The sequence below is a fragment of the Lithobates pipiens genome, unplaced genomic scaffold, assembly GCF_037356315.1.
Source record: "Lithobates pipiens isolate NorthernLeopardFrog02 unplaced genomic scaffold, aLitPip1_a1.2 Scaffold_16, whole genome shotgun sequence".
NCBI classification, from domain to species: Eukaryota; Metazoa; Chordata; class Amphibia; order Anura; family Ranidae; genus Lithobates; species Lithobates pipiens.
The window spans coordinates 70,948,605-70,966,935 of NW_027507748.1; the positions used below are offsets into that span (position 1 = coordinate 70,948,605).

The 18,331-nt window shown below is 41.7% G+C and overlaps 1 protein-coding gene across 1 annotated transcript in view; it reads left to right on the forward strand.

The window, feature by feature from the left end:
• ADAMTS5 (ADAM metallopeptidase with thrombospondin type 1 motif 5) overlaps window positions 1-18,331 on the forward strand; it is a 169,742-nt gene that overhangs the window by 132,514 nt on the left and 18,897 nt on the right. The gene's annotated exons all lie outside the window — the stretch shown is intronic.

Genomic DNA, 18,331 nt, shown 5'->3' on the forward strand with positions numbered 1-18,331 from the left:
TGCAGTAAATCCAATATAATTGCAATTATTCTTTTTTTAGTTCACTGTAGTATAAGATCAGGTATTAACAGAAGGATCAATTCCAGTGGTCAGTCCATTAGCTTGTCTACAAAGTTCCAGATCCAGATGTGAGATAACATAATTGAGCATGGTGTGATAATTCCATTATCTCGTAGGGCCCATTACCACTATGCATTGTGGTCATATTAAATGTGCTAACAGCAATGCCCGGTGTGTTGCATGCAGTGCTGGTGCATTATTCATCTGCTTTGGGGTCATAAGTTGAATTATTGATATCCCGTCTCAGTGCACACCTTGCCTTGCACTGCAGTAATGTGCAGTAAAACACAGTTGTCATAAATTGCATAAATGTGGCCTTAAAGTGATTCTAAAGTCTTAAAGCTTTTCACCCTAATGCAGTGATGGCAAACCTTGGCACCCCAGATGTTTTGGAACTACATTACCCATGATGCTCAACTACACTGCAGGGTGCATGAGCATCATGGAAAATGTAGTCCCAAAACATCTTTGTTGCCTAGGTTTGCAATCACTGCCCTAATGCATTCTATTTTCTTACCTGAACCCATCTAATCCAGCGATGTGCTCAAGAGCAGTGGCACCTGCCGCTGTCTCTCTCCTCATTGGGCAGATTGATAGCAACAGGAGCAATTGGCTTTCAGTCAAACCGGGTTGACGCGGAACGGGCAGGGCTGAGTCTCACTGTCTGCGCCAATGGATGCAGCAGTGAAACTCGTGAGCGAGCCAACATGGGTGCCCCCCAGAAAAAGCGTCTCTCCTTGGAGGCACCAGACGAAGAGGAGGGGCCTGGAGCACCGACGGAGGGACCCCAGAAAAAGAGGATCGGGGGCTGCTTTGTGCAAAACCGCTGCACAGAGCAGGTAAGTATAGACACGTCTGTTATTTTTATAAGAAAAAAAAAACTTATTAACCACCTTAAAGTGAGGTACACACTATAACAAAATCAGGCGAGCGATCGTCTCATTTTCCTTGTTATTTCACAGCAAATTGAAAGCGATGAACGAAAATTCATACGAAAACTCTCGTACCACAAAGGCTTTTTTTTCATTTATTGTTTCTGATCATGCTCAGTCTTTCTTTTCTGATTTATCTTGTATGAAAGCGGTACACATTAGACGAAAACCGTGTGTTCTGTTCCCGTATGAGAAAAATGTTGGAGTTTGTCCCTTAGGGAATTTTCGTACAAAAAAATCATAATCGGCTGTCTAAAGTTGTGTACACATTATACGAAAATCGTATGAAAATTCTTTGGACCAAGATGTTCACCCGATTTTCTTATACTGTATAAAAGCCTTAAGAACATTGGGAGCTTGCTTTCTTTCTTTTTAAAAGGAGGCTTATGATAACCCCCCCTCCCCCTCCCCCACTGTTCCCAGTGTTGTTTTGATGAACACTAGCTAAAGGGTTTAAAAAGTGGTGTTAAATGCAGAAATGTAAATGAAAGCACAGACTATATGGTTATCTGCTTCATCCGCCATATTGGAGTGATTGCTATACTTCTGTAGCAGGATAATGTATTGGACTTTGGAAGTTTGGAGTTTCTTCTCCACCATGTCCATTCTCCTCTTTTCTCTATCAAGTTGAAATATGTATTGCACACCTTTAATTTTAGAGTGGGGGAGGTTTGGCACCCCTGTTTTCTGCTTTTTGGGGCTCTGTTTGATTCTCCCCCACATGTCCTGATGATAACAGTTTTACCAGACAGGAAGCAAGAGGAACTATGCAACATAATATGCAAGACATAAATAGAAAAATAAATCTGACAGGGTCCTGGTATTCCCTTTCTCTACTCAAATAAAAAATCTGTATGCCTCCTTGTTTTGCTGGTGGAGTTCCCCTTATTCCCTGTCTGCCAAATTGACAGCAAGTGAGGGAAGCCCCAGAAAAAAAACCCCACAGGAGTTCTAAGACTTTCTCACTCACTTCAAAATTACAATTTTTGCTTTGATATACACTTTATAGTGAACATATACAGTATCTCATAAAAAGTGAGTACACATGTTTGTAAATATTTTATTATATCTTTTCATGTGACAACACTGAAGAAATGACACTGCTACAATGTAAAGTAGTGAGTGTACAGCTTGTATAACAGTGTAAACTTGCTGTCCCCTCAAAATTACTAAAACACACAGCCATTAATGTTTAAACCACTGGCAACAAAAGTGAGTACACCCCTAAGTGAAAATTTCCAAATTGGGCCCAATTAGCCATCTTCCCTCCCCAGTGTCATGTGACTTGTTAGTGTTACAAGGTTTCAGGTGTGAATGGGGAGCGGGTGTGTTAAATTTGGTGTTATCACTCTCACTCTCTGAAAGTTTGCTGAAGACAAGCAGACTAAGGGCATGGATTACTGGAACCATGTCCTGTGGTCTGATGAGACCAAGATAAACCTTTTTGGTTCAGAAGGTGTCAATCATGAGAGGCGGCAACCAGGTGAGGAGTAAAAAGACAATCTTTCTTGCCTACAGTCAAGCATGGTGGTGGGAATGTCATGGTCTGAGGCTGCATGAGTGCTGCCGGCACTGGAGAGGTACAGTTAATTGAGGTAACCATGAATGCCAACATGTACTGTGACACATTGAAGTAGAGCACGATCCCCTCACTTTTGTAGACTGGGCCGCAGTTCAGTATTACAACATGATAAAGACCCAAAACACATCTCCAAGATGACCACTGCCTTGCTAAAGAAGCTGAGGGTAAAGGTGATGGACTGTCTCCAGTCCTAAACCCTATTGAGCATCTGTGGGGCATCCTCAAACCGAAGGTCTAACATCCACCAGCTCTGTGATGTTGTCATGGAGGAGTGGAAGAGGACTCCAGTGGGAACCTGCGAAGCTCTGGTGAACTCCATGCCCAAGAGGGTTAAGGCAGTACTGGAAAATAATGGTGGCCACACAAAATATTGACACTTTGATTCCAATTTTGACTTTTTCACTTAGTAGTGTACTCACTTTTGTTGCCAGTGGTTTAGACATTAACCTCCCTGGCGGTACGATTATTTCGGATTTTAGGTGCTAAAAGCGGTACCATTATTTTGCATGAAAATTTGGCGTTTTATATTGTAGTCCTGCAATTCTTAGGAATAACTCACTTAAATCTGTCCAAACCAGAGTCTAGCAGACATCCCGGGTATGATAAAGTTTGAAAAATGAAATCATAAATTATAATATAATAAATAACTATAAATAATTGTACCAAATAATAATATAACAATAATAAAAATTATTCAATAATGTAATCAAATCAAAAACACTGAAATTTGCTCAGTTGCAGAATTGTCACTGTCAATACTTTTCAGTATTTGATGACGGATCTCCCCACAAATTGCTATCTCTCAATTCTGCGAGTGATTCTAATTTATTATCGCTGTTTTCTAGCTGGTCTAAAATCATTTTTGATGTACAGTGACAGTTTTGGTTGCTATGGACAATCTCCAGTTTCCAGGCATAAAGAACAGTTTTTATTATATAAAAGTGCATGCAGGACACTGGGCAGACCACTAGGGACAACGGGGATGTGAAATATTTACATACAGCAATGTAATCTGTAAGATTACATTATACTGTATGTTTACTGTTTGTTTCACTTTTTGAATTTGGCGCCGATCTCCGTGCCCGTGCGTCGCAATGCTCGCAGGGCACGGAGATCGGCGGTGTGATGCATCGAGCGAGACACGGCTTGCTCGTACAGCGGGGAGACAACGCTGGATCCGAGGGAGAAGGTAAGTAAACCTCCTCCTGGATCCAGCGACGCTGTCCCGAGTCTGACTCGGGGATACCGCTTTTGGTATGAAAAATCCACCCCGAGTCAGACTCGGGAATACCGTCAGGGGGGTTAATGGCTGGTTGTTGAGTTATTTTGAAGAGACAGCAAATTTACACTGTTATACAAGCTGTACACTCACTACTTTACATTGTAGAAAAGTGTAATTTCTTCAGTGTTGTCACATGAAAAGATATAATAATATATTTACAAAATGTGAGGGGTGTACTCACTTTTGTGAGATACTATATAGTGTCCAAACCTTTCTCAATAACATATTTACACATTCTAAACAAGCATTAAAACCACTTTAAAACAAGCCAGCATCTGTAATTATAGGCATTGTGGAGAAATTCATCTTCAAAACTCACAAAAGAGGCAGTAAAATGCAACTTTTTACCCTTGGCCTGCCATCCTTCTAATGTAAACTGCGGGCATTTCTAAAGCTGGCCATGCACAGTTTGATTCCTTCATCCATCCCGTTAGGACATTGTATTCTGACACTGGTTCCTACTGTTGTCAGAATACAATGATCAGCGGCTGCTGATTGGCTTCAAGCACTCTTCAATAAACATTTTCCAACATGTTCTTGCAACAGAAATCAATTAAAGGATTGACTTCTGTCGAGCGACCGAATCAGCGTATGGCCAGCTTAAGTTTTTATAGACCACTTTAGAGTTGCGATCTTTAAAAATCTTTTAAGGATGGTTACATCACAGTACATGCTGCTAGCGAGGTCACTGATGGCTTGTTTTAAAGTTCTTTTACTGCTTGTTAAAAATATGAAAATAGTTTAAGGCTCAGTTCACATATGAGCCACATACGGCTCACAGCATGGGTCCAGTGTGTGCTGGTTCACAGCTACAGGTCCGATTTCAGCCCGAATTTGGACCTGAAACGGACCAAAGGACGCACATCGTTTTTCTGCAAAATGTGATGCGAAGATATGTGAACCAACTTCATAAAGAGCCGGTCAAAATCTCCTGCTATTGCGGAGATCCCATATCCAATTTGCAATGGTGTGAACCTAGCTTAAAGAATAATTCCAGGCATTCAACATGTTATATATGAGTAAAAATTAGTGTAGCGCTAGTGAATCAATTAGTGTAAAACTCTAAAGCTATGTTTAGAAGGATGGTAATAAAACCAATACTATAAGACACACATGTGAAATAATGTGCAAAGGTGAATAAAAAGTAATAATATAGAACGAAAATAGGTGAAATTGATAATTCACTAAATATATGGAAGCAATATATAAATGCACACAAATCTTAATGGGTATCAGTAACTAAATATAAATCCCAGCGAACAGTCCACATGTATTAGGTGGTGGAAAGTATCAATGTTGGTCTTCCCAGCAATAGAATAAACGACCACACAATTCAACACGGAACAACGGCTTGTCTGGAGTAATATTGATTAAAGAGAATTGAATACTCTTACCGGAAGGATTGGACACATCTGTCATATGACATGGGGTCAAAAGCACTTGAAATCCTGGGTGGTGTCAATCAGGTATTGTGCATTGTTAGCAGGTCCCCGTTGATCACTGTATTATCTCTGGATTTCACGATTCACTGGAACTCCAAATGGCTGGATCGTGCATCTCGAAGCTCCACAGGGTCCCAACATTCACATTGGAATGGCATCCAAGGTATGGTAGATCAGTAATTATGTTTTTCAGAGCTCTTAATCACAACAAACCTGGGAAAGTATCCACCCAACTTCTTTCTCACATGTTTCTTCTGAATGATCTTCCAGAAGTAACATGTGAGAAAGAAGTTGGGTGGATACTTTCCCAGGTTTGTTGTGATGAAGAGCTCTGAAAAACATAATTACTGACCTACCATACCTTGGATGCCATTCCAATGTGAATGTTCGGACCCTGTGGAGCTTCGAGACGCACAATCCAGCCATTTGGAGTTCCAGTGAATCGTGAAATCCAGAGATAATACAGTGATCGACGGGGACCTGCCAACAACGCACAATACCTGATTGACACCACCCAGGATTTCAAGCGCTTTTGACCCCATGTCATATGACAGATGTGTCCAATCCTTCCAATAAGAGTATTCAATTATCTTTAATTGATATTACTCCAGACAAGCCGTTGTTCCGGGTTGAATTGTGTGGTCGTTTATTCTATTGCTGGGAAGACCAACATTGATACTTTCCACCACCTAATACATGTGGACTGTTCGCTGGGATTTATATTTCAGTTGCTGATACCCATTAAGATTTGTGTGCATTTATATATTGCTTCCATATATTTAGTGAATTATCAATTTCACCTATTTTCACCTATTTTCGTTCTATATACTTTTTATTCACCTTTGCACATTATTTCACATGTTATAGTATTGGTTTTATTACCATCCTTCTGAACATAACTTTAGAGTTTTACACTAATTTATTCACTAGCGCTACACTAATTTTTACTAATTTTCACTAAACTTTGTTTGTTTGGGTGTTAGCTGCTGACCTTTAACCTTTGGCTTCATCGCAGTGTTTTCCCCCCCTTTTTCCTTTTTCCTTAACATGATATATATAATTACATTGGTCCAGCTTGAACCAATGTACCTATTTATACAGTATATCATACCTGGTCAATACAGCTGGAAATCACTGTATTAGAACTGCTACTCCTGTGATGTCCACTTCCTTCTGGATCACTGGAATAGCAGTGTCTAATACAGTGATTGATACTGTATAAATAGCTACAGTACATTGGTTCAAGCTGAACCAATGTAACTATATATAACATGTCAATGGCTGTATTTATTTATTAATGTTCCAAGTCTGGGCACTGGTGCATTATAATGCACCATTATAATGCACCATGATAATGCTTTGTAATCACACTTGTTTGACCATTGACGAAACCTAAACCGACAGCGCATATCAAAAAAGCCATTTACATTTAAAGGGGCTGTAAAGGTTCCTGTTTTTTTCACCTTCATGCAGGTGAAAAAACATCTGATGATTATCCCCCCCACCCCCCCCCCCCCAGCTCCCTGTTTTACTTGCCTGAGCCCTGGAAAGTCCCACGTCGCACACGCACTGGATCTTTGCCCCTGGTTCTTGGCTCTTAATTGGATAGATTTATAGCAGCGCAGCTATTGGCTCACGCTGCTGTCAATCAAATCCAATGACGCGGGGACGGGGCCAAGTCCTGCACTCAGCAGCTATGGCGGTCAAATGCAGGACTCGGTAACCCCCTTGAGAGAGCACTTCCCAGAAGGGGTTATCTGAGGTGGGAGGAGCTGGGAGAGTCGCCGGGGGACCCCAGAAAACGCCATTCGGGGGCCACTCTGTGTAAAACAAGCTGCACAGTGGAGGTAAGTATGACATGTTTGTTATTTAAAAAAAATAAAATTCGAACCTATAATATCACTTTAAGAGATAATTTACATCTGTTGCAAGAGACAATTAGGCTTGAAACAATAGGAATCTAAGGCTGCTTTCACACTGGGGCGGTATTCAGGCGTTACAGCGCTAAAAATAGCGCCTGTGTAGCGCCTGAAAAAAACCGGCCCCTTTCCCTCCGGCTTTCACACTGGAGCGATGCACTGGCAGGACGGTGAAAAAAGTCCTGCTAGCCGCATCTTTGGAGCGGTGAAGGAGCGGTGTATTCACCGCTCCTATACCGCTCCTACCCATTGAAATCAATGGAACACCGCGGCAATACCGCCGGCAAAGCGCCGCTGCAGCGGCGCTTTGCGGGCGGGTTTAACCCTTTTTCGGCCGCTAGCGGGGGTTAAAACCACCCCGCTAGCGCCCGCAGACCGCCACTAAAACGACGGTAAAGCGACGCTAAAAATAGCGGCACTTTACCGCCGACGCCGCTCCCGCTGCAGTGTGAAAGCAGCCTAAGGAGAAGACTTGATCTATACATGTATGGCATAATTATACATTATAGAAGTTCTAATGACACTTGAGGACCCAGAAGATGATATACATAGGTGGAAAAGCTTTAGGAATAGTAGATGCCTTTAGTTTTTGTCATTTGGTATGGTACCAATTGACGCAGCGGAGAGTTCTTTCCGTCACATTGCTCCTTATCTGTAAAAGCTTGATTCTAATCTAATATGTTTCGCCTGTCAAGCTCACTTTAAGTCGTCAGTGCAGTGAGGCTAAACAGATGATATTAAAATGAACTGAGTAAGATACTTTTTAATGCAGACTATAGAGGAGCCTCCTTACCCTGCCAATATCTCCCTTCACTCAGCTATGAAAGACGCTGAATCTGCTGTTGCTGCCGTTCTCTGTGCTCTAATGGAAGACTGAATGCTGCTAATGTAAAAATAAAATCTGAAAGCCAATGAGAAGTGAATTCCTTAGCCTGCAAATTGGCCTTTACTGCATGCACTACTAACACTGCTCGCTTGTTTAAATAACTCCAGCACTTAATCCATTCTATTTAAACAGCTATTTCTAAAGAACTTTACTGAGAACAGAGCTTGTCACAGCTCTGCTTACCAGTTACAAGTCTTCTGATGTTCATAGAGAAACACATACTGCCTAAAAGAGTACAGTCTTCTATCAGCATAGAGTGCAAGCTCACCTTTTACAAGAGCTGCTGCCTAAAATATTTCATATGTTTTATTCATTCTCAGAACAAAATGTAATTAAAGTGATTGTAAAGGTTCATTTTTTTTTTTACTTTTTTAAATAAAAAACATGTTTATACTTACCTGCTCTGTGCAAAGGTTTTGCACAGAGTGGTCCCGATCCTCTTCTTCGGGTGTGCCCCGGCGGCGCTCCTGGCTCCTCCTCTTTATTAGCCCTCAAAGAGAGCCAGTTTCCATGGGGGCACCAGAGTCCTGCTGCTGCATCCATTGACACAGACAGCAGGACTCGGCCCTGCCCCCGTGTCTATGGATTTGATTGACAACAGAGGGGGCCAATGGCTCCTGATGCTATGAATCTAACCAATGAGGAAGGAGACAGTGGCTGGAGTGGCTACGGCACTGAAATGGACCGGCTCAAGTGAGAAAAAGGGAGGGCTCTGGGAGCAGCTGTAGCACAGAAGGTTTTTCATCTTAATGCATGGATGCATTAGGGTGAAACACCTGGAGACTTTACAAGCCCTTTAAAGTGTTACTAAACCCCACAACAGTAAAATCAGTCTGTATATGCAGGAAAGCATGCTTGTTATACTCCCCACTGTGTACCTAAGAGGTAAATCCTCTGCATTGTATAAAAAGGCTGTTTGATCCTGTCTTCTCTGTTCCTCTCCATCTTCCACTGTCCCCAAACCATCTCCTGATAGAACAGAGGCTAAGGGACAAGCTACTCATGCTCAGTTTGGTGTGTATTGCTAAAAAGTTTTTTTTTTCTTGGGAGGATACATGTGATCAGCACAGGACCAATCAGCACTGTCCAGACAGAGGGTCAGGGGACCTGCAGCCAGGGCCAGTGCTACCACTAGGCGAACTATGCAGCAGCCTAGGGCACAGCCATGGCTGTTGGTTTGTACTGTTTGTTATTTAGTGTTTTTCTTTTTTGGATATCTGGGTCTTCGGGGTCATGCAGACAGGTTGTCCCACTTTCCCTGTTGGCTCTGGTGCCGGGAGCTTGGTATGCCATGCCCTGCCCTCTTTCAAGATGGCGTTGGCGGTCATTGGTTTTGCTGCAAAAAAGTTACCTGTATTTAAAAGAAAGGTAAATAATCAATATCCGATTCTTTGAAACGGAGGTGGGTAGGAAAGAAATTACAGAAAGTGGGTAGAGAGGGTGAAGGCTCACTTTAACTGTTACTTTGGCATTACATACGTTTTATCACCTAGGAGGCTACAACACGACAGAACACACATAGCTTGTCAATTATTGATACGAAGCAGAAACATTCCACCTTCCTAAGAAATGTTGTGCAATTAAAGTAAATTATAAACTTTCGATCTTTTCAGATAAATTTAACAAAGCGATCTTATTTATATTAATGTCTCAGTAGAATTTTACAAGCTGTTTAAGAACTTCTGTCGATATCAAGCTTCAGTGCACAATAAAATACATCCATTATTACCATTTTAAAAGCCATAAAGACTATTGATGTACTAGACAAAGTTTCCTGTAAGAGTAACAGATTCTGCATTAGGGGACAGCTTTCATGTAGACTATTTTGAGAAAAAAACATGAGTTGGTGGAAATGTAATTAGAGATATTGGACTCTATTGAAATAGGGAATTGCTATTTATAGGGCACGATGCCGAAAAAACAATTCTTGCTTCAAAGATTTGGCTCCTGGTTTTTGGCGGACAGAAGTGTTTTATTTCCAGCCTAGGAGCCCAGGAGCTTCAGCTCTGAGTGCTGTGTCCAACATAACAACTTCTGTATCATCAAATGTTGGGCAGCTTCCCTGTGTCACTGTGAAGAGCAATTTTAAGGGGACTTACATATCTCTTAATATCATAAAACTGGAAGTAAGGAAACATTTAAAGGGTAAGCCTAACACTCATTACAGGTTGGGATGTTTTCAGTGTTACCAGTCCTTGATATAATATGTATCTCTTGAATTCCTATCAGTCTAATCTGATCTTTGCCAAGGTCCATTTTTGTCATCAGATGTTTGTGTGATGAGCTTATACCCCCAAATCCCTTATAGCTGCCTGCATCCCCCCAAATTCCACAATATAAATTGCTGCTTTGTAATTTGTTTACTTTTTTTTTTTTACTATTTTTGTCTAGCCACACTCCGTTGCTGCCATTCTTGCCAAAAGTGAGAATTTTTTGTCCCTACTCCCTCAACCTCCTGGGACTTCTCATCATATATCCCAAGAGCCTTGAGGAGTAGGAACTCATAGCAGCCAGTAGGTGGAGCTGGAATGCATCATCAGAGCCCGACTGAACCCAGCTGGCTTCTGGTGGTTAAATAGGACCAAGATGGTGGTGCGAGACCCAGACCACTGCTCCTGATCAGAGAATTACAGCAGGATAACTCCGGATCCATTGGGCGGGTGAGTATCTAAATTGAAGACATGACCATTGAAGATTAGGTAAAAAAATAAAAAATCAGAGGAGCAAGTGAAGTTCCTTTTTAGGCATTACATCTAGGTCTAAAACGAAAAATCAACCAGCGCTAAACACAATAAGATAAGTGAAAAAGTGAAAAATGCAGCTAGAATACTATAGGTCAAAATACCAAATCCCACATTACAAAGTAAAAGAGTAACAGTACAGCGCAAATATATGATATAAATAATTAAATAATTCAACAACACAAAGTACATAAAACACAAAAGTCCATAGGTGAGAGAAAAAAGATGCAGTAATCAGGAAGAGTCCGCTTGTGCAGTGTGTCTTCAATCAATATAGCAAGTGACGATGTGATCCCTTCACCATTGAGCAAGTTGGACTCTCACCTCAAATAATGGACCCCTGATATATCAGACAGGTCAGAAAACGCATGTTCCTATCAAGGGTAGATCATAAAATTTCAGCAGATAAGACGGGAGTGCTCCAAGACAAAATCCTTCTCCATGTCATCAGATCAATATGATTCCATGCATAAACATAAAGAACAAACAAAATCTAGTGCTCTCCGTTGGTACGAATTTATTAAAAAGCAAATAGAAAAAAGTTACACTCACATTTAGAAGCACTGATCTCCAGTGCCGAGTGCTGAGCATAAAAACGAATGTAGCCCAAAATCCATGCGCGGATCAGTGTGTTAGCTTGCGGATGACGTCACGGCTCAGGTCACGTAGTCTGTACGCGTTGCGTCCCAAAAGTAGGCGGGACTTCATCAGCTGATGGATTTTGGGCTACATTCGTTTTTATGCTCAGCACTCGGCACTGGAGATCAGTGCTTCTAAATGTGAGTGTAACTTTTTTCTATTTGCTTTTTAATAAATTCGTACCAACGGAGAGCACTAGATTTTGTTTATTCTTTATGTTTATGCATGGAATCATATTGATCTGATGACATGGAGAAGGATTTTGTCTTGGAGTACTCCCGTCTTATCTGCTGAAATTTTATGATCTACCCTTGATGGGAACATGCGTTTTCTGACCTGTCTGATATATCAGGGGTCCATTATTTGAGGTGAGAGTCCAACTTTCTCAATGGTGAAGGGATCACATTGTCACTTGCTATATTGATTGAAGACACACTGCACAAGCGGACTCTTCCTGATTACTGCATTACATCTAGGTCGCCTTCAAATCCCCAATTAGAGATTGGGTCGTGAATGAGAAACAACAGACTAATAAGGTCATTTCTCATATCTTTTCTCCTGTCTGCCTGTTTTTTTTGCTAGAGGTACTGCCCCTCCTTCCCCCCGTCTAAGTGCTGCTGTCCAGGTAATCAAGTCACATTACTTAGGTAAGCCATAGATGGACTAATCATAGATGAGACTAATCATTGTATGCATTAAGGACCAAACAAGTGTGCCATCCCATTACATTTACTTTCGAAACAAAAGAATAACACAAATGTTACGGCAGATTAAATTAGGGCAAGGCACTGGTTAAATCCAGTTAACTTATTTATGTAGTTAAAGTGACTTTGTCAAGCTAAAATAAAAGTCTTTAATGAAGGGCCCTGCAAAAGAAAGCAATTATTCTGGGCCCCGTTTCTTCCATTAATTCTATCGCAGAAGCCTCCGTCAAACTCTTCAGTATTCAACTCCTCTGGAAGTGTCAGATGTCTGTATTCCCCACCATGTGCCGTGGTTCTTTCCTTCAAACTATACTTCATTGTTGGGTTCTGTACTGACATATGGGGGGGCTAGAGGAAGAAGCCACAGCATGTGATGGGGAACTTAGGCATCTTTAAATGCTGAAGAGTCTGACAGAGGCTGCAGTGCTTGAGCTGATGGAAGGTAGGAGACATGAGCTGAGGCGTGAGTATAATAGCTCTAATAAAGCAATGAGCTGACACCTCTTACGTCAAGCTAGCAATCTGATGTGTACCTACTACACTGCTGGTTTGGTCAATGTGGTCATTATGCACTGTATAATTACATTGCCAGATAGGACATCATCAAGCTTTTTAGTCTACAGGGCTTCTTCTTCTCTTGATGGTTTCATCGTATTATAATAATAAATCTCAGGCAGATTGTGATGTGATTCCCACTAAGATGGTGCTTCACAAGACAAGAGGCAGAGGAGTTTCAGGGCTAATCAAGGGTAGTTACGGTAGACCAGGCAGGGAGACGATTGTCTTGCGTATCACCTAGAAATGTTGGCAGATCTTCCATATGTTTTGTGCTTAAATTAACATAAAAGGAGTTTCTGGACGACATGCAGCTTCTGTTGAAAACCTTTCTACGCTTAATTGGTAATCTGTTCAAATTATGTCTGAAGAGGCCTGATTCATTGCTATCCTTGTCATCAGATGTAATTTCTGGCACTCCACTATTTATCTATTAGTTATGTGATTTCCCAATAGAAGAGCCCTCTCTGTATGTGTTTGGAGATATGATTATTCTGGTTTTCTTTCTGCATCTTTGTCTGCAGCGATAATTTCCAGAAAAGTGGGTGTTCCTTTGCCGCCAGTCATAAACAATGCCAGAGTGATTATTAAAATGTTATCATATTTACTCTATGAAGTGTTTGTTCAAAGAGGAAATGAGCTATTATCCTCAGTGGATTGGCATAATTCGGTCTATAAATAAAATGCACTGTCATGGAATCATAAAGGGATTGTGGTGTATAAAAGCCAGTTTATAGAAAAGTCCCTGTGACCTAGACAATGTGATGGTAGACATTTTTATCAAACAGTAGTGATAATTGGAGCAAGAACGATTAAGTGGTTTCTGCTCTAGGTATTTGGGTGTTCATAAAGAAAAACTCAATTTTGTTAAGAAAAAAATCTCTTTTAACCACTACAATACCCGCCATTTTTACCCCTGTCCGGGCCAATTTTCAGCTTTTAGCACTGTCACACTTTGAATGACAATTACACGGTCATGCAACACTGTACCCAAATTATATTTTCCTATATTTTTGCGGCAAATAGCACTTTTTTTTGGTGAAATTTAGTCACTACTAAGTTTTTTTTATATTTTGCTAAACAAAAAAATACTAAACATTAAAAAAAAAAAAGTTTCTGTTATAAAATGTTGCAAATAATTAATTTTTCTTCTTCACTGATGTGCACTGATGAAGCTGCACTGGTGGGGACTGATAGGCTGCGCTGATGGGCTGCATTGATGGGCACTGATGAGGCTGCACAGTTGGGCACCGATGAGGCTCCACTGATGGGCACTGATGAGGTGGCTCTGATATCTTGCACTGATGAGGCTGCACTGATGGGAAGCACTGACAGGCGGAACTGATATGCTACACTGATGTGCACTGATGGACACTGATATGCTGCACTGATGGGGCTGCACTGATCACCAGGGCCTGATCATCAGTGCCCTGACTATAAGAGTAAATGTTCTCTGTAACTGGAAAGCCGATTATCAGCTTTCCTTTCCTCTGAGGCTCAGACACTGACAGCATTAAGGAAAGAAAATGCCAATAATCAGCACTTGTTTACATGTGATCAGCTGTGATTGAACACAGCTGATCGCGTGGTAAAGAGATCACGTCATTGGCTCTTTACCCTGAATGGTGTTGTGCTATGTCCAAAGGACACAACTCACCACCGGTCGTTGTGAGCGAGCACACCTGGCACGATGTGAAGGATGTCATATGATGTCTGGACAGGATGGTAAAGCCCCCACTCAGCCGTCAATCTGCTATAGCCTGGGTGGGAAGATGTTAAGTCACCTATTACATTAAAGATACCCTGTCACCAGACCAATTATATCAAACTCAATCTTCCCTATAAGAGTATATGTGTATCTACCATAATTTAGGCATGTTGTTATTCTGTAAAAGCCTTCCTTATATAGACATCCAAAACTCCTGAGACCTCTGCTGGGCACCCCCCATCTTGGATATGATGGTAGCAGCTTCAATAGACTGACGGGTGACTTTCAAGAGATGCTATATAGCATTCCCCTTCATTCCTCCACGCTACAGAAAAAGGTTATTTAGGTGAGGGGAATGATAAAGGAGCTGGACCATCACAGAGAGTAAAGAAGAGGAGAAAGCTTTAACATGCAAGGAGGATGGGGGCTTTGCTTGGAAAATGGCTTTTTTGAACTAGCCAATTCTGCTAGCAAGTTCACACATTTGGGAAAAAAATAGGTAAGCACAAATCCTTTTTATATACATTAGGTAGGATAGGTATGAGAAATATATTTAGGAATAGTTAGTCTTAAGCTTTAAGTCATGATGATACAGTCTCATCATCGTGAGTACAACCCTCACATTTTTGTAAATATTTTATTATATCTTTTCATGTGACAACACTGAAGAAATTACACTTTGCTACAAGTATATGTGGCAGCAACCAGGTGAGGAATACAAGTGTGTCTTGCAGTCAACTATGGTGGTGGAAGTGTCGTGGTTTGGGGCTGCATGAGTGTTGCCACTGGGGAGCTACAGTTCATTGAGGGAACCATGAATGCCAACATGTACTGTGACATACTGAAGCAGAGCATGATCCCCTCCCTTCGGAGACTGGGCCGCAGGGCAGAATTCCAACATGATAACGACCTCAAACACATCTGTAAGGCGACCACTGCCTTGCTAAAGAAGCTGAGGGTAAAGGTGATGGGCTGGCCAAGCATGTCTCCAGACCTAAACCCTATTGAGCATCTGTGGGGCATCCTCAAATGGAAGGTGGAGGAGCGCAAGGTCTCTAACATCCACCAGCTCTGTGATGTCATCATGGAGGAGTGGAAGAGGACTCCAGTGGCAACCTGTGAAGCTCTGGTGAACTCCTTGCCCGAGAGGGTTAAGGCAGTGTTGGAAAATAATGGTGGCCACACAAAATATTGACACTTTGGGCACAATTGGGTCATTTCCACTTTGTAGGTGTACTCACTTTTGTTGCCAGCTGTTTAGACATTAATGGCTGTGTGTTGAGTTATTTTGAGGGGACAGCAAATTTACACTGTTATACAAGCTGTACACTCACTACTTTACATTGTAGCAAAGTGTAATTTCTTTAGTGTTGTCACATGAAAAGATATAATAAAATATTTACAAAAATGTCAGGGGTGTACTCACTTTTGTGAGATACTGTACATTAAAGGGAATGTGTACAGGCACAAATTATTCAAGATTAATTACTGTGTACTGTCAAGAAGTAGGCAAAAGTTTTACTTTATTGTATCTCCTGATTCCAAAAGCCCCTCTTTTTAAAACCGTAGCTAGCCTTTCAAGTAGCTTCCTTCTTAATAATTAAGTTTTTCTTTGATCACAGCTGATGACAGTCCACATGCACATCTCTCTGTACATAAGATCTAATAGAGGCAGCATTTGGCTAGCAGCAGATCGGGGGATTTTGGGGTCACAAAAGAGTCTTGTGGGCTGCCTCTACACAGCACACATCAGCAATATCAGGCTCTTGGATGCGGGATACCAAAGAAACAATGTCTAAAAAAGAAAAGAAACTGACATCCAACATTAGACTGGAGTGGATCAATAATTCAGAACTGCCCCTTCTGACAAAATTCAAAGACCTCCACTAAAAGCATTCTTTTTGTGCCAAAAGCTTTTCATAAGTTAAATCAGCTCCTCGTTAAGATCGAAGGATCAAACGAAGAGTGCTATATGCTAAAAGCATTCACGTGAACTGTGCTGTAAACTCAGCTCAATGCGACCCAGCTCAGTGCGACCCAGCTCAGTGCGACCCAGCTCAGTGCGACCCAGCTCAGTGCGGGCAGAGGAGGGAGCGACGTTCCACAAGAGAAAGCAGCTCATCCCCTACAGGATAAAATCAGCAATATTGTCTAGTTATGTTGAAGTGAGCTAAGCAGCGGCATTCTCCGCAGGAAGTTAATGTTGGCAGGGAATTGGAAATGAAATCATAGAATCATATTTGTCGAGTATAAAGAGTCCAAGGGAGATGATGTGATTATTTTCTACGCTTGATATGCTGCATGATTACCCTTTTTGTGGTGGCACAAATTAAATATATTTATGTGCTTATTTATATGGATAATGCAGCATTTGTTGTAGGTAGGGCTATGGAGAGGGTTGTACAGTAACTAGCGAAATGCAGTTTTTATAGAGGACGATGAGAAGCAGAAAAAAGACAGCTGTCAACAGAAAGCAAGTCAGAACTCTGGTAGAAGATATTAGGAAAAGGGAAGGGAAAAGCAAATTATTATTTATACAAGGTCATAAACTTCATTATGACCAAAATTAGATCGTTCACTCAATCAGGGCGTTGTGGCTGTAACCATAAGCATATATAGAAAAAAAGAGAGGACATTAGCCTGCTAAGAGCAGGCCAACAGAACTCTGACCTAATACATAGCCCATAACTGGATTCAATTAGATGAGAATTAAAAGATCTAGCACAAAAAGATCACCTCTGCCCTCTGTTTACTGAAGCTGGAGAGTGCAAAATCGGCTGCAACTCTGCATAGTAACCAATCATCTTCCAGGTTTTATTGCCAAAGCTTAATTGAACAAGCTGAAGTTAGAAGCTGTTTGGCAGCTCTGCACAGCTGTATAAGGTTGTGAGTGCTCCAGTTTTAGTAAATCAACCCCAATGCCTTTTAATGTGCCCCCTCACCCTTCTCTTCCCATCTATAAAATCCAGCAGCCAGCAAAACAAAATGTAAAGCTGGCCATATACATAAAAAAATCTCGTTCAGCTCAGAGAAATATATAAATTGCCCCTTTTAGCTATGCTAAACAGTGCAGATGGACGAATCTTCTGCCAGCTATTCTATCCTGAATATCCTGAATCCGCCACCTGCAGCTGTCAGAATACCTGAACAGTGACTGCACCTGATTGGCTCCTGTCACTGTTCAGTGTACTTTTTTTTTCTACCTGGATCCTTTGATTTCTCAAAGATTCATGGGCCAGCTGGTGTTGGGCCAGCTACAAATACTGTAGGTGCTGAGTTTTAATAAAAAGACACTTATCAGCTCAGCAGGGGTGTAGGGGCGCCGCCCCCCTAATCCATGTGCCCAGTCCCTATTCTACATGCAGGGCACCAGACGCATGGATTCTAATGTTTTTTTTGTTTTTTTTTTTAGAAGCACATTATTAGAGCCTGAGGCTCTAATTAGCTTAAAAAAAAGGGTGGGCTGCACTGCCCCCTGAGCCCACCCAGTTGTGTGACAATAGCAAATTAATATTTGCTATTGTCTTCCTGGTTCTCCTCCCAGCCGATCAGGAAGCGGATCCTGAGACTCGTCACCAGCTGAGAGGAGAAGCGTTCCTATTGGCCACTGAGGAGGAGGGAGGAGACACAGGGAAAGTTGACTGACTGGGGGGCTATAAAAGCAGGTGGATTGCCACCCCCCTAAAAATATACCACTAGTCGCCACTGTAGCTCAAGGATTCAGTGCTGTCATAACACAGGCTGGCTTTTCGCCTGTCTTCGGGTCATAATGACTGTGGAAAGTCGGCTTTTCGCTGGGTATGCGCTCTGTGAATGATCCCGCAGCAGGTTTCTGGTGGTGAGGGGGACGCCTAGGAGAGTTAAGCAGAAGTGGGAGTCGA